The sequence below is a fragment of the Pleurodeles waltl genome, chromosome 4_2 (assembly GCF_031143425.1).
Source record: "Pleurodeles waltl isolate 20211129_DDA chromosome 4_2, aPleWal1.hap1.20221129, whole genome shotgun sequence".
NCBI classification, from domain to species: domain Eukaryota; kingdom Metazoa; phylum Chordata; class Amphibia; order Caudata; family Salamandridae; genus Pleurodeles; species Pleurodeles waltl.
The window spans coordinates 152,532,658-152,545,178 of record NC_090443.1 but is presented as its reverse complement, the minus strand read 5'-3'; the positions used below and the strand labels follow the sequence as shown (position 1 = coordinate 152,545,178).

General features: G+C 43.6%; 1 long non-coding RNA gene across 1 annotated transcript in view; it reads right to left on the bottom strand.

The window, feature by feature from the left end:
* The window catches only part of LOC138294104 (uncharacterized), a 132,808-nt gene that overhangs the window by 62,441 nt on the left and 57,846 nt on the right, over positions 1 to 12,521 (bottom strand). The window contains exon 2 of the long non-coding RNA XR_011203187.1: positions 2,862 to 3,038. This is a non-coding gene — a long non-coding RNA (uncharacterized lncRNA). The remainder of the gene's footprint in view (positions 1 to 2,861; positions 3,039 to 12,521) is intronic.

Genomic DNA, 12,521 nt, shown 5'->3' with positions numbered 1-12,521 from the left:
GGGTAAGGAAACACTGGGGGATCCACGCAAGTCACACCTCCCTGGACTCCCTCAGGTGTCTAGTTTTCAGAAATGTTTGGGTTTGGTATGTTTCCCTATATGGCTACTGAGCCCAGGACCAAAAATGCAGGTGCCCCCAGCAAAAACAGGTAGTTTTGTATTTGATCATTTTGATGTGTCCACATAGCGTTTTGGGGCATTTCCTGTCGCGGGCATTAGGTCTACCCACACAAGTGAGGTACCATTTTTATTGGGAGACTTGGGTGAAGGCTGGGTGGAAGGAAATTTGTGGCTTCTCTCAGATTCCAGCACTATCTGTCACCGAAACTTGAGGAAAAAGTGTTTTTTTGGCCAAATTTTGAGGTTTGCAAAGGATTCTGGGTAACAGAACCTGGTAAGAGCCCCTCAATTCACCCCATCCTGAATTCCCCTAGGTGTCTAGTTTTAAAAAATGCACAGGTTTGGTAGGTTTCCCTAGGTACTGGCTGAGCAAGAGGCCAAAATCCACAGCTAGGCTCTTTGCAATCAACATGTCAGATTTCAATGTAAAGATTTGTGATGTGTCCACGTTGTGTTTTGGGGCACTTCCTGTCACGGGCACTAGGCCTACCCACATAAGTGAGGTACCATTTGTATTGGGAGACTTGAGGGAGCGCTGGGTGGAAGGAAATTTGTGGCTCCTCTCAGACTCCAGAACTTTCTGCCACCGAAATGTGAGGAAAAAGTGTTTTTTGGCCACATTATGAAGTTTGCACAGGATTCTGGGTAACAGAACCTAGCGAGAGCACCATAAGTCAACCCCATTTTGGATTCCCCTAGGTGTCTAGTTTTAAAAAGTGCACAAGTTTGGTAGGTTTCCCCAGGTGCCGGCTGAGCTAGAGGGCAAAATCCACAGCTAGGCACTTTGCAAAAAACACCTCAGATTACAATGTAAAAATGTGATGTGTCCATCTTGCATTTCCTGTCACAGGCACTAGGCCTACCCACACAAGTGAGGTATCATTTTTATCGGGAGACTTGGGGGAACACAGAATATAAGAACAAGTGTTATTGCCCCTTGTCTTTCTCTACATTTTTCCCTTCCAAATGTAATTATCATTTTAGCTGTTATTTTCGGTAGGAAAACCTTGTAGGATCTACACAAATTACCCCTTGGTGAATTCAGAAACTTGTTTACTTTTCAAAAATGGTTAGCTTTCTGGGATCCAGCATTGGTTTCACACCATTTCTGTCACTAACTGGAAGGAGGCTAAACAGCACAAAAATAGTAAACATGGGGTATGTCCCAGTAAAATGCCAAAATTGTGTTGAAAACTGTGGTTTTATGATTCAAGTCTGCCTGGTTCTGAAAGCTGGGAAGATGGTGATTTTAGCACCGCAAACCCTTTGTTGATGACACTTTAAGGGAATAAACCACAAACCTTGTTCTGCAGCCCTTTTCCCCATTTTTTGAAAAAAATAAAAATGTTGCTGGATTTTGGCTAATTTCTTGGTGACCTTCAAGGTAACTGACAAACTCTGAGTACATTTAGAATCCCTAGGGTGTTGCAAAAAAAGGACACAAATTTGGCATGAGTAGCTTATGTGGACAAAATGTTTTGAGGGCCTAGGCGCGAACTGCCCCAAATAGCCAAAAAAAAGGCCTGGCACCTGAGGGGGAAAAGACCTGGCAGTGAAGCGGTTAAAAGTCGGTTATGATACTGGTGCAGTGTTGTGAAGCAGCGAGAGGGGCCCCCTTACCTGGGCCTTGCAGCCATGGACCGAAAGGGCTTCAGTAATCTAATTGCTGCATCTGCATGAGAACAGTAATTAGATGAATATTTGAAGCGCCCTTAGGTGTGAAGTGAGCCCTGCCCCTGTATGAATGAAAAGAAGGGTATCCTGCAGGGCTCACAATAAAAGAGAAAAACACGTTGCATCACAATGAACATTGCTCACCTTAAGGTTGCTAGCTTTCCAAGAGAAAACTACTTTGTTGTTTTTTAAGAGTCTGCAAAGGCTCAGATGTTACACTAAATAGAACTTTAACATGACTTTACTGCCTTTCTTTACTTTAACTATTAATCATGTATCATTAACGCTTTGCTAGAACACATTTTAATGTACTTTCTATTAATACCTGCTGTTTGAATTATGTACAGTAGGGGTTAAAAATACTAGCTTTAGGAAATTCTGCTTCTCTTTTTTCTGACCAAGACTTTAACATACTGGTGGTGCTGGTAGAAAACAGGCCAGGTGGCAACCCTATTCAACCTAGGAAGAGGGTGACGGACAGAGAATGGAGGTGCAGCGCATATAAAGGGGGTACGAAAAAGGAAAGAACTAAGATAAGAAGTGAGGGAGAGAGGACAGAGTAAAAGTACAGCAGAGAGGTGACAGATGAACGTAATTAGGGCAGAATGGCAACAAAGAAACAGAAATGTGAAGACAGCAAGAGGCTTGAGGAAACAAAAAGGGGAAGAGGAGCAGTGTAAGCGACAGGCAGAATCAGTGAGAGAAGGGAAGAGTAAGGGCAGGGCCGGTGCTAAGCATGGGCAATGTGGGCAGCTGCCCAGGGCCCTGTGCTTAGTTTGAAAACATGGGGCCCTGCTTCTGTGTGAAATGCCACACTATCAGTCAGCCCACCTGCTTTGCACAAATTTGAAATGCCTGCTGTTTCAGATCTTGTCTGTGTTTGTCACTAGACGCGCTAAACCTGATTTCATTTGGTTGAGGGAACCAATCGGGAAGCAGGAGCTGGAGTCAGTTAGAGTTCCAAGCACTTTAAATGCTGACTGCAGTGCTGGCACACTCGGAATAGCATCAGTCTTTTTATCCCAACATCTGCGCTTTATTTTAAACTTTACACAAAATTTAAATACCTGTTGTTTCAGATCTTGTCGTCTGTGTTGTCACTTGCCACTAAATCCGTTTCAACTGGTTGGGGGGAAACAAATGGGAAGCAGGGGGCGGAGTCAGTTAGAGTCAGTTGAATGCTGGTTGCAGCGCGGACGCACTCATAATAGAGGCAGTACCAGCCTTTGATGGAGGGAAATCCGCTAAAGAAAAAACAATACACATTTGACAAAGTAATATAGGTTCACTCAGTTATTGCAGAGGAAATCAGACACCTCGGTAGAGGTGCAATCTGATGTCCGAAGTACTGCACACAGGCAGCCAATATTTATGCAGAGAAACCACAACTCACAACTCACAAATACAATGTCATACGACATATTGCCCTTTTGGTCTTTCCTTACAAGATACATGGACATCACTCATGTGGGTTTCTGTCCTCAGAATCTAAGCATACAAAAGTGCCTGTGGGTTTCTGTTCTCAGAATCCAAGCACAGCAAAACATGTTTATGTGATCACACAGCATATGACTATATCCTGCTAAAAATGCTAAATGGGTCAAGCCGTTTGGAAGCGAGTGACCAGGCTATCTGATCTTTAGGCGTGATCTCTACAGAAGTGTGCACATCTCATCTGTTTATGTTCCAAGGCAGGATGTGCACCTGGTATTTCTTCCGATGTATGTGTTTAAGCAAGGGGTATAAGAAACTGGATCACGTTAGAAAGAAAGCAGGCTTTAAGGTGAGAAGCATATTGCCTCATTTCCCTAGCAGATGAGGATTGTGGTGACCTACTTTCATGCAGCAGCACAGCTAAACTAACCATGAAATGCTCTGTCAGTTTTCTGAATCTGAAGAGTGCTATGTGACCTACATGTGACCTGCCGTTCTCTGCTGAAAGCACGGTTTTCTTCTTCAGCACCTATCTTTGTTCCCAAGTTGGGCCTGTCACTAATTACATAGGTTTAAAACTATCTCTAAACTGAAATGTCCACTTTGGGTTGTGGGATCTTAGATCTGTGTGGGTCTCTAAACGATGCATTCCATTCTTCCCTCTATCACCTTTTTAGTCCAAAATCTGCACTTTATTTTAAAATTGAAAGTCCTGTTGTTTCACATCTCGTTGTCTGTTTGTCACTTGCCTCTTTAGAACACACTAAACCCAATTTCAACTGGTTGTCGGGAACCAATAGGGAAGCAGAGGGAAGAGTCAGTTAGATCTCCAAGCCCTTTAAATGCTGGCTGCAGCATCGACACGCTCGTAATAGAGGCAATAGCAGCCTTTTTAGATCAAAATCTGCACTATTTTCAACTTTGCACAAAATTGAAATACCTACTGTTTCCAATCTCATTGTCTCTGTTTTTCGCTTGCTACTTTAGGACGCGCTAAACTTGATTTAAATTGGTTGGGGGGCAACCAATCAGGAAGGAGGGGGCGGAGTCAGTTACATCTCCAAGCCCTTTAAATGTGGGCTGCAGCACAGATGCGCGCAGTAAGCGCTCCCCGACAACCTGAAGGTTTACCAAAGGTAAGCCCATCTGCACCAATCTGCGGCCAACTGGGGCCAGGAGCCAGTCATTATGCCCGAAAATTAACCTATTCCTCTAGTGACCTCCGACACCTTTTCTTAGTCACCAACAAGATCCAACTCTCTTGCTAATACTTAGTAAATTAGGCATTTTAAATTAGAACCTGTCTGTAGTGTGATACATACATACATTTTTGTTATTTGCATAATGTTGTTAGCACATTGTAGGCATGGTTGTACTCATTGTAATCCCATAATATTGTTGGTATGTTCCCGCTCCCCTCCACTGGGTCTTCCATCTGTTTAGTCTCTCCGGAATGTGGAATGTCAAGGGGAGACTAGCAGGATCTTGAGGTGAGCGGAGGCAGCATATCTAGTTGGTGGATGAAGTTTCTTATTCAAGGATTCAAGTGGAAATAAACTTGCATCAGAAATTATCTTACTGCTTTTATATCTTTCTTCACTGCTGTGGATTAACCGGAGACACTACATTTTTGGCGACAAGGATGGGATACTTTAGCTTCATATCCCCGTGAAACCTCTTAATCTCTGGAAACTTCAACGCCTCTGCTTCGTGATCTGAGGTTTTTAAAATAAGGTACTGTTCCTTCATTTTTTATTTTTCTCAATACTGTTTTTTTAATTTACTTTCTACGTTAAGCCGTTGCCTAACGCGTCCTTTGTTTGTTTATGATTTTTGGCACGCGTCTCTTTAGCAACCGTTTTACAGCTGCTTGTGCCTACAGACGTGTTTAGGAGACGCACGTGCTCATTAGTTGGTAGCGTGCTCTCCCTCGCGTCCTTCATAGCAACTGTTGCTGAAGCTGCTCGTATCTTCAGACGCATTCGAGATGCACTCTTGCGCATTGTGGCAGACGCTTTTTCTCGGAAGCAGTTGGCGCTGCCTTCCGCATTCTTCCTGCCTCCTGCTCTGTATTACATGACAATTACTGGCTTAACTGAAACAGAGTAACGCGCCTACGTTTTTTTTATTGAGCGATTTACTCCTAATTATTAAAGCAACTTGGAATTTTGTTTTACAAGTTCTGGCTTCATTGAAACAAAGCAACCGCATACGATTTTATATTATTATTCGGGTTACAGCTCAATTTTAAAAAGTGTCTTTCCATTTTGCTTGGAATACTATTAAACCCTTATTTTCAGCACCTCAGTGGTCCTTACAGAAGCATTACAAGTTGTGGACTTTCTGTATCTTCCAATTACTTCTTGTGAATTTGCTGATCACAAAAAATGCAGAATATTACTCCACCTCCATTTTTTCTTGCTCTTCCTGGAGATCCACCTATACCTTGGCATAATTGGAAGAAGGTCTTCCTGACATATATGCATGTTTGTGGCAGTAATTTGTCTTCTGAGAGAAAGAACTCTGTTTTACAACACTGTCTGGGTGCTGAAGGCCAGGAAAGCTTGGAAACCTTACCTGCCATAGCACCTTCGGAGAGCGCTGAAGGCGACAATTCCCTGAATGACTTTGAATCTACTTTGCTTAGATTAGACAAGCATTTTATATCAAAGGTTTCAATTATTTTACAGCGTTTCTATTTTGGAAAATGCAAGCAGAATGAGGAGGAATCCATTGAGGGCTTTGTGACTGCTTTACTCGAGCTTGCGTCATCCTGTAATTTTGGTGAGAACCTAGAAGAGCGCATTAGAGATCAATTTATGCTGGAGTGCAAATGCGACAAAGTAAGAGAAGCCTTATGGGCAAAGAATGACCCGACTTTGGAGGAAGTCATACTTATTGCCAAACAAGTTGAACATTCAATGTCTTGCATAGAGAATTTGAGGAAATCGAGAAACGCTTCTGTGGATGTCCAAGTACTTGATGTTAACTCTAAAAACAGATCTCAAGCAAGTAATGGAGCTAGATTGTTATGTTTTAGATGTGGCTCTACAACTCATCTTGCCAATAGTAAAGAGTGTCCTGCCATACATGTCACAAGTAACAAGTGTTCCAAGAAGGGACATTTTGCCAAATGCTGCAAATCGTTAGCTAAAACCAAGGTCAAAGTTCAGGAAATTGAATGTGATGATGATCGGGACTTTGTCCTTCAAATTATTAATGATGTCAATTGTGTTGCCAAAGTACGATGTGAGTACCCTTCTGACACTGTTGAGGTGAACAGGATATCCATCTCCATGATGATGGATTCGGGTGCAAAACTTTCTCTCGTCTCTGTTTCTGATTTTCATGGGGAAAGTTTCTCTGCTGGATCCAGATATCATTCCTTACAGTTATGGTGGTAAAGCCATTGAGTTGAAGGGCTACTTTGAAGCCACCATTACTTTCAGGGGGAACTCTACATTTGGCAAAATATATGTTCCACTTGTTGGTGACACAATTCTTAGTTGGCCACACCAAAAATGCTGGGTATTATATTGAATCCTAATTCTAATCCTCAAGTGTTGGTTCAGAATGTGTGCAGCATCAAAGAAGACATTATGGGAGAATTTTCTGATGGGTTTACCTCGAAAATTGGGTGCATTACAGGTTATAAATATCGTATTTGTCTGAAAGAGGGTGTCCAGCCAGTAGAGTGCAAGGTCAGGAAAATTCCCTTTACTTTACATGACAAAGTAAAGTTGGAACTACAGAGATTACAATCTGAGGGAATAATTGAGGAAGTGGAGGCTGCACAATGGATTGCTCCAAATGTAGTTGCAGTGAAAAAATGAGGTGATATCAGACTTTGGGGGTCATTCTGACCCCGGCGGGCGGCGGGAGCCGCCCGCCTGGAGGGAACCGCCAGAATACCGCTGCGCAGTCAAAAGACCGCCACGGGTATTCTGGGTTTCCCACTGGGCTGGCGGGCGACCGCCAAAAGGCCGCCCGCCAGCCCAGTGGGAAACACCCCTCCATGAGGATGCCGGCTCCGTATGGAGCCGGCGGAGTGGAGGATGTGCGACGGGTGCAGTAGCACCCGTCGCGAATTTCAGTGTCTGCTGAGCAGACACTGAAATTCAAAGTGGGGCCCTCTTACGGGGGCCCCTGCAGTGCCCATGCCATTGACATGGGCACTGCAGGGGCCCCCAGGGGCCCCACGACACCCCTCACCGCCATCCTGTTCCTGGCGGTCGGAACCGCCAGGAACAGGATGGCGGTGAGGGGGTCGGAATCCCCATGGCGGCGCAGCAAGCTGCGCCGCCATGGCGGATTCCCATGGGCAGCGGAAAGTCGGCGGTACACCGCCGACTTTCCGTTTCTGGCTGCGGCTGTACCGCCGCGGTCAGAATGCCCGGCGGAGCACCGCCAGCCTGTTGGCGGTGCTACCGCCGACCCCGGCCCCGGCGGTCCTTGACCGCCGGGGTCAGAATCACCCCCTTTGTGTGGAACTCAGACATCTCAACAAAGCTGTCATTGAAGACAAATTTCCATTACCTAATATAAGTGAAATGGTCAGCCTACTAGGGGATGCCAAATATTTCACCACTTTAAACTTGAGTTCAGCATAACACCAAGTTCAGTTAAGTGAGGATTCTAAACTGCTAACATCATTCATCACTCCTTTTGGTGTTTTTAAGTTGAATAGGATGCCTTTTGGTTTATGCTCTGCAGCTTCTGTATTTCAAAGGCTTATGTACAACATTCTTGGGAAGACAGATGGTTTAAGCTTTTTTCAGGATGATGTTCTCATTTTCACCAACACTCTTGAACAACATTTGCTGAAGGTCAAAGAGGTCTTGCAAATTTTCTGCCGCAATGGTATCACACTAAAAAGAGAGATATGCAAGTTTGCATGTTCAGAAATCACTTATCTCGATCATGTAATTTCCGCTGATGGGGTAAGACCAAAAGAAGATTTGGTTAAAACTATTATTGACTTAGCTGATCCTGTGAGAAAGGAAGATGTGCAAGTTTTCTTGGGTATGGCTGAGTTTTACTCTAAGTACATTCCTAATTTTGCCAGTAGATCCAGTTGCATTAGAGGTTTACTTAAGAATGGTGTGGCGTTTGTTTGGTCTGATGGGTGCAAGAAGGAATTTGTGGATTTAAAGAATGCGTTATCTTCTGCTCAGTGCCTCAGTGGCTTTCGCCCAGGTTTACCCTGCTGCGTTATAACGGATGCTTCAGATAGAGGTTTAGGCTGTGTACTTAAGCAATGGTGTGACGGTAAAGATATCACCATTGCGTTTGCTTCCAGAGCTCTGAGGGGAGCTGAGTCCAGGTATTCGACCATTGAAAAAGAGGCACTGGCTATTTATTGGGCGATAAAGAAGTTTAAACAATTTCTTTGGGGGTCTCACTTTGTGGTACAGTCTGATCACAAGCCTTTACAAGAAGTTTTTGACAAAAAGTGTCTAGATTGTATTTCTACGTGCATCTGCAAATGGATTGTTGGTCTTCAAGATCTCCAGTTTTCTGTTAGATATGTTCCAGGATGTGAAAACAGAACAGCAGATTGTTTGTCAAGGTTAAGATCAGGAGGTTGGGATCAAGATGTTGACCATAATTCGTGGTGGAAGAAGTCAAAGTTTGTGTCTTGACAGATGGTTGTATTTCAGAGAATAAATGGATGATGGAGCTAAATAAAGATACATTTTTAGGACGAGTCAAGGAATTGTTAAAATCTGATCGTACCCCACCGGATTGTGAAAAGGGTGATTTGTACAAGAAAGTTTGGAACGAGCTATCCGTTGGGAATGGTTTAGTTTTGAGGGGTGGAAGGTTAATTCCACCGTCTAGCTTACGTGAAAAATTGTTGCGTCTTGCACATTCAGGTCACCATGGTATTTGCAAAACCAAAGAACGTTTAAGAGGTACGTATTGGTGGCCAGGGATGGACTTAGCGTTAGAGAGAATTGTTCAAGATTGTGTGGAATGCAAATGTGCTGATAAGTCCCTTAAATGTAGGTCTCGTCCTATGGAGTTTAGGAAAATCCCGAAGGATGTGTGGGAGGAGGTTGCTTTAGTCATCATGGGACCTATAATTTGTGGTTCTGCTTCAAAGTATATTGTGGTTTTGATGGACATGTTGTCTCGCTGGCAAGAGATCTTGATTACTTCTGATATAACATCTCAGTCTATAACAAATTTTCTTGCAGGAGTATTTGCTAAAGAAGGAAATCCCAAGTGCATTATAACCGATAATGGGGTACAGTTCAATTCTAAACACATGTGTGAGTTTTTATTGTCAAGAAATATCATACATAAAAAGTGTGCCATTTACCATCCGGAAACCAATGGGATGGTTGAGCGTTTTAATAGGACGCTAAAGGAAGCTATTCAGGTAGCCAAATTCACAGGGCATAGTTGGACGGATGTGGTGAAATTCAAAGTTGAAAGTTATAGGTACACTCCACACTCCAGTACTGGCCAATCTCCTTTTGTACTGTTTAGGAAAAGGGTACCCCACACAAAGAGAAGCCCTGCCTGGGTGAAAGATTATATCAAAAATGATTTGAATCACGAGAATATTAAATACCTTGCTTTAGCCAGAGAGAAGATCCTGCAAGAGAAGAGGAAAATTACATATGATGTTCGTAAATCTGTTAAACCTCTGGTGGTTGCAGTTGGAGACTCTGTTAAGATTGAACTGCCGAAGAGGATTCATACTGGACTTTCTCACTACCTTAAAACATTTAAAGTTATTAAAGTGTTTAAGGGGGTGATCAAAGTAGATGATGGGCGTATTTGGAATTTGAACAGGGTTGTCAAAGTGTAATTAAAAGAATTTATTTTTTCTCTTCTTCTCTTCTTTTTTTTCCTCTTCTTATGTTTTTTTTTTTCTCTTTTTCTTCTTCTCTTCTCTTTGTTTTTTTTTTCTTTTTTACTTTCTTTCTCTTGTTATTAAAAGGGGTGGTGGTGTAGTGTGATACATACATACATATTTGTTATTTGCATAATGTTGTTAGCACGTTGTAGGCATAGTTGTACTCATTGTAATCCCCATAATATTGTTGGTATGTTCCCGCTCCCCTCCACTCTGTCTTCCATCTGTTTAGTCTCTCCGGAATGTGGAATGTCAAGGGGAGACTATCAGGATCTGGAGGTGAGCGGAGGCAGCATATCTAGTTGGTGGATGAAGTTTCTTATTCAAGGATTCAAATAGAAATAAACTTGCATCAGACATCATCTTACTGCTTTTACATCTTTCTTCACTGCTGTGGATTAACCGGAGACACTACACTGTCCTTTATTGGATTGCAGGAATGGACTTTGGTAACCAATAACACCTCTGAAGGCAATTCTACTTCCGCCCCCATGAAAGAAAACTCCAATCATTTACCTTAACACTTGCTCACTGGTCGAGCACCAACATGAGATTTTTCCATTTACTTAATTCAGAATCCCCAGATATATTACTCATGACTGAAACTTGGTTAACGCTCTGCCTCAAAATTATTTATTCATCACTAAAAGAACAATAGGAAAAAGGGAGTAGGAGTTGCAGCAGCTGTTAAAAACATCTTATTGTCACCAAACTTCCCTCTATATTGATTCCAACATTTCACAACATGTTGATCAAACTAGACTCTTCAATCCCCCCACTTGAAATGTGCCCTCATGGACAGACCCCCAGGCCACATACAACAATTCCCCCAACTTTTAGCTGACTCTTTTTTCTCATTAGCCATTGACCCCGCAAAAATCACACTTGTTGGAGATCTCAATTTTTGGGTAAACGAGGATACCCGCTGCCAAAGTTTTAAAGATTTGACTGATATACTAAGCAGTCTTAACTTTGACCAACATGTGTTTCAACCTACACATATCAAAGGTCACACATTAGAAAAGGTCTGGTCCACTAACCTAACCATATTCAATCTCACTGTCTTTTCTTGTGTATGTTTGGATCACCACTTAATTAAATTCACTTTAAATGACCTGACCCCTGTGAGCATGCCCGGGTATTCTCTCCAGGAACTGGAATTGTACAAATCTTAACAACTTCTGCGAATCACTGGCAATCTCCTTGCCCACCTCTACTGAGAGCCTGGATGAATTAGAAGAGGCAATATTAGACTTGTTAACAGCAGCCAGTAATATTTACACCCTCTTCGCAAAACTAAACAAACTCAACACCATGAAGCGTCTAAATGGTATTCAGAAGAGCTGAAGACAGCCAAACTTGAATTACGCCATGCAGAACGGAAATGGCGGAACGCCTCTTGCCTGAAAACAAGAACATTTCCATCTAACAGCAAAAAGCTTATTCAAAATCAATATTGCAAGCTGAATCAACCTTTTTTCTCAAACAAAATTGTAAACTCTGAAAAGAAAATTAAACAAAGGATATCTTTGGAATTGTAACAGAATTATACAACCTAGACAGAGAAACCCTACCTGTCCACCCCAACCAAAAAGATGTGATTCTCTGAACTAATTATTCATGGACAAAATAAAGGTGAAAAAAGACAGCATCCCGGGGCATGGCCAAGCAGCATGGCCGGGCAGACGTCCCTACCGGAGCTCCCATCTACACCAAATGTATCCTGAAGTAATCCTGCCTTTAATTGAGCTATCCTCTTCCCTTCATCCTCCTTCCACTGCCTGTGGGGGAGCGTAAGGAGTTCTCCCATGGCCCCCGTCTACTGCAGCACCGGACACTTGGTGGTGCCAAGGGCCAGGGGAGAAATATGATGTGGGGGCTTCCTCCAGCCGACATGAAACTGTGCTGGACCATGGAAGAAGGCAGCGAGCTGCACGCTGCTTTGCCCAGCGGGCTTTTTGGCTGGATCAGAGGACAGTGCTATGGGCGTATATTGCCCCCTGACTCTGGCGAGTGGGGCCCATCTGCATCCTGTGGGCCTCTGGAGTGCAGCCAAAGTATAGAGCTTGTGGTGGGATTGGGCTCCGGTGTACTTCTGGCGGGCTGCGATGGGCCACTCTCGAGGTCCTGCCTAGTGTACATGTCCAGTGGCTCGCAGAACCAACCCATGTTGCATTGCATGAATAGACCTGCTGGCAAGTGTCTTCTGACCCATAATCTCAGACGCTTGGCTGTGGAGGAGGCCCAAGGGCTGCACGCCTCTCCTGGCACGGCACCGAGGGACTAGAGGGGCCCTGATGATGGGTCCCACTCCTTCCACCTGACTCATCCTCTTTGCCAATGGGGCTGATGTGTGGAGAAATGGCCCAGATATTCAAGGAGGCTGGGCATATGATCTGACTGGTGCCATTGTAGTTGGTCTGGC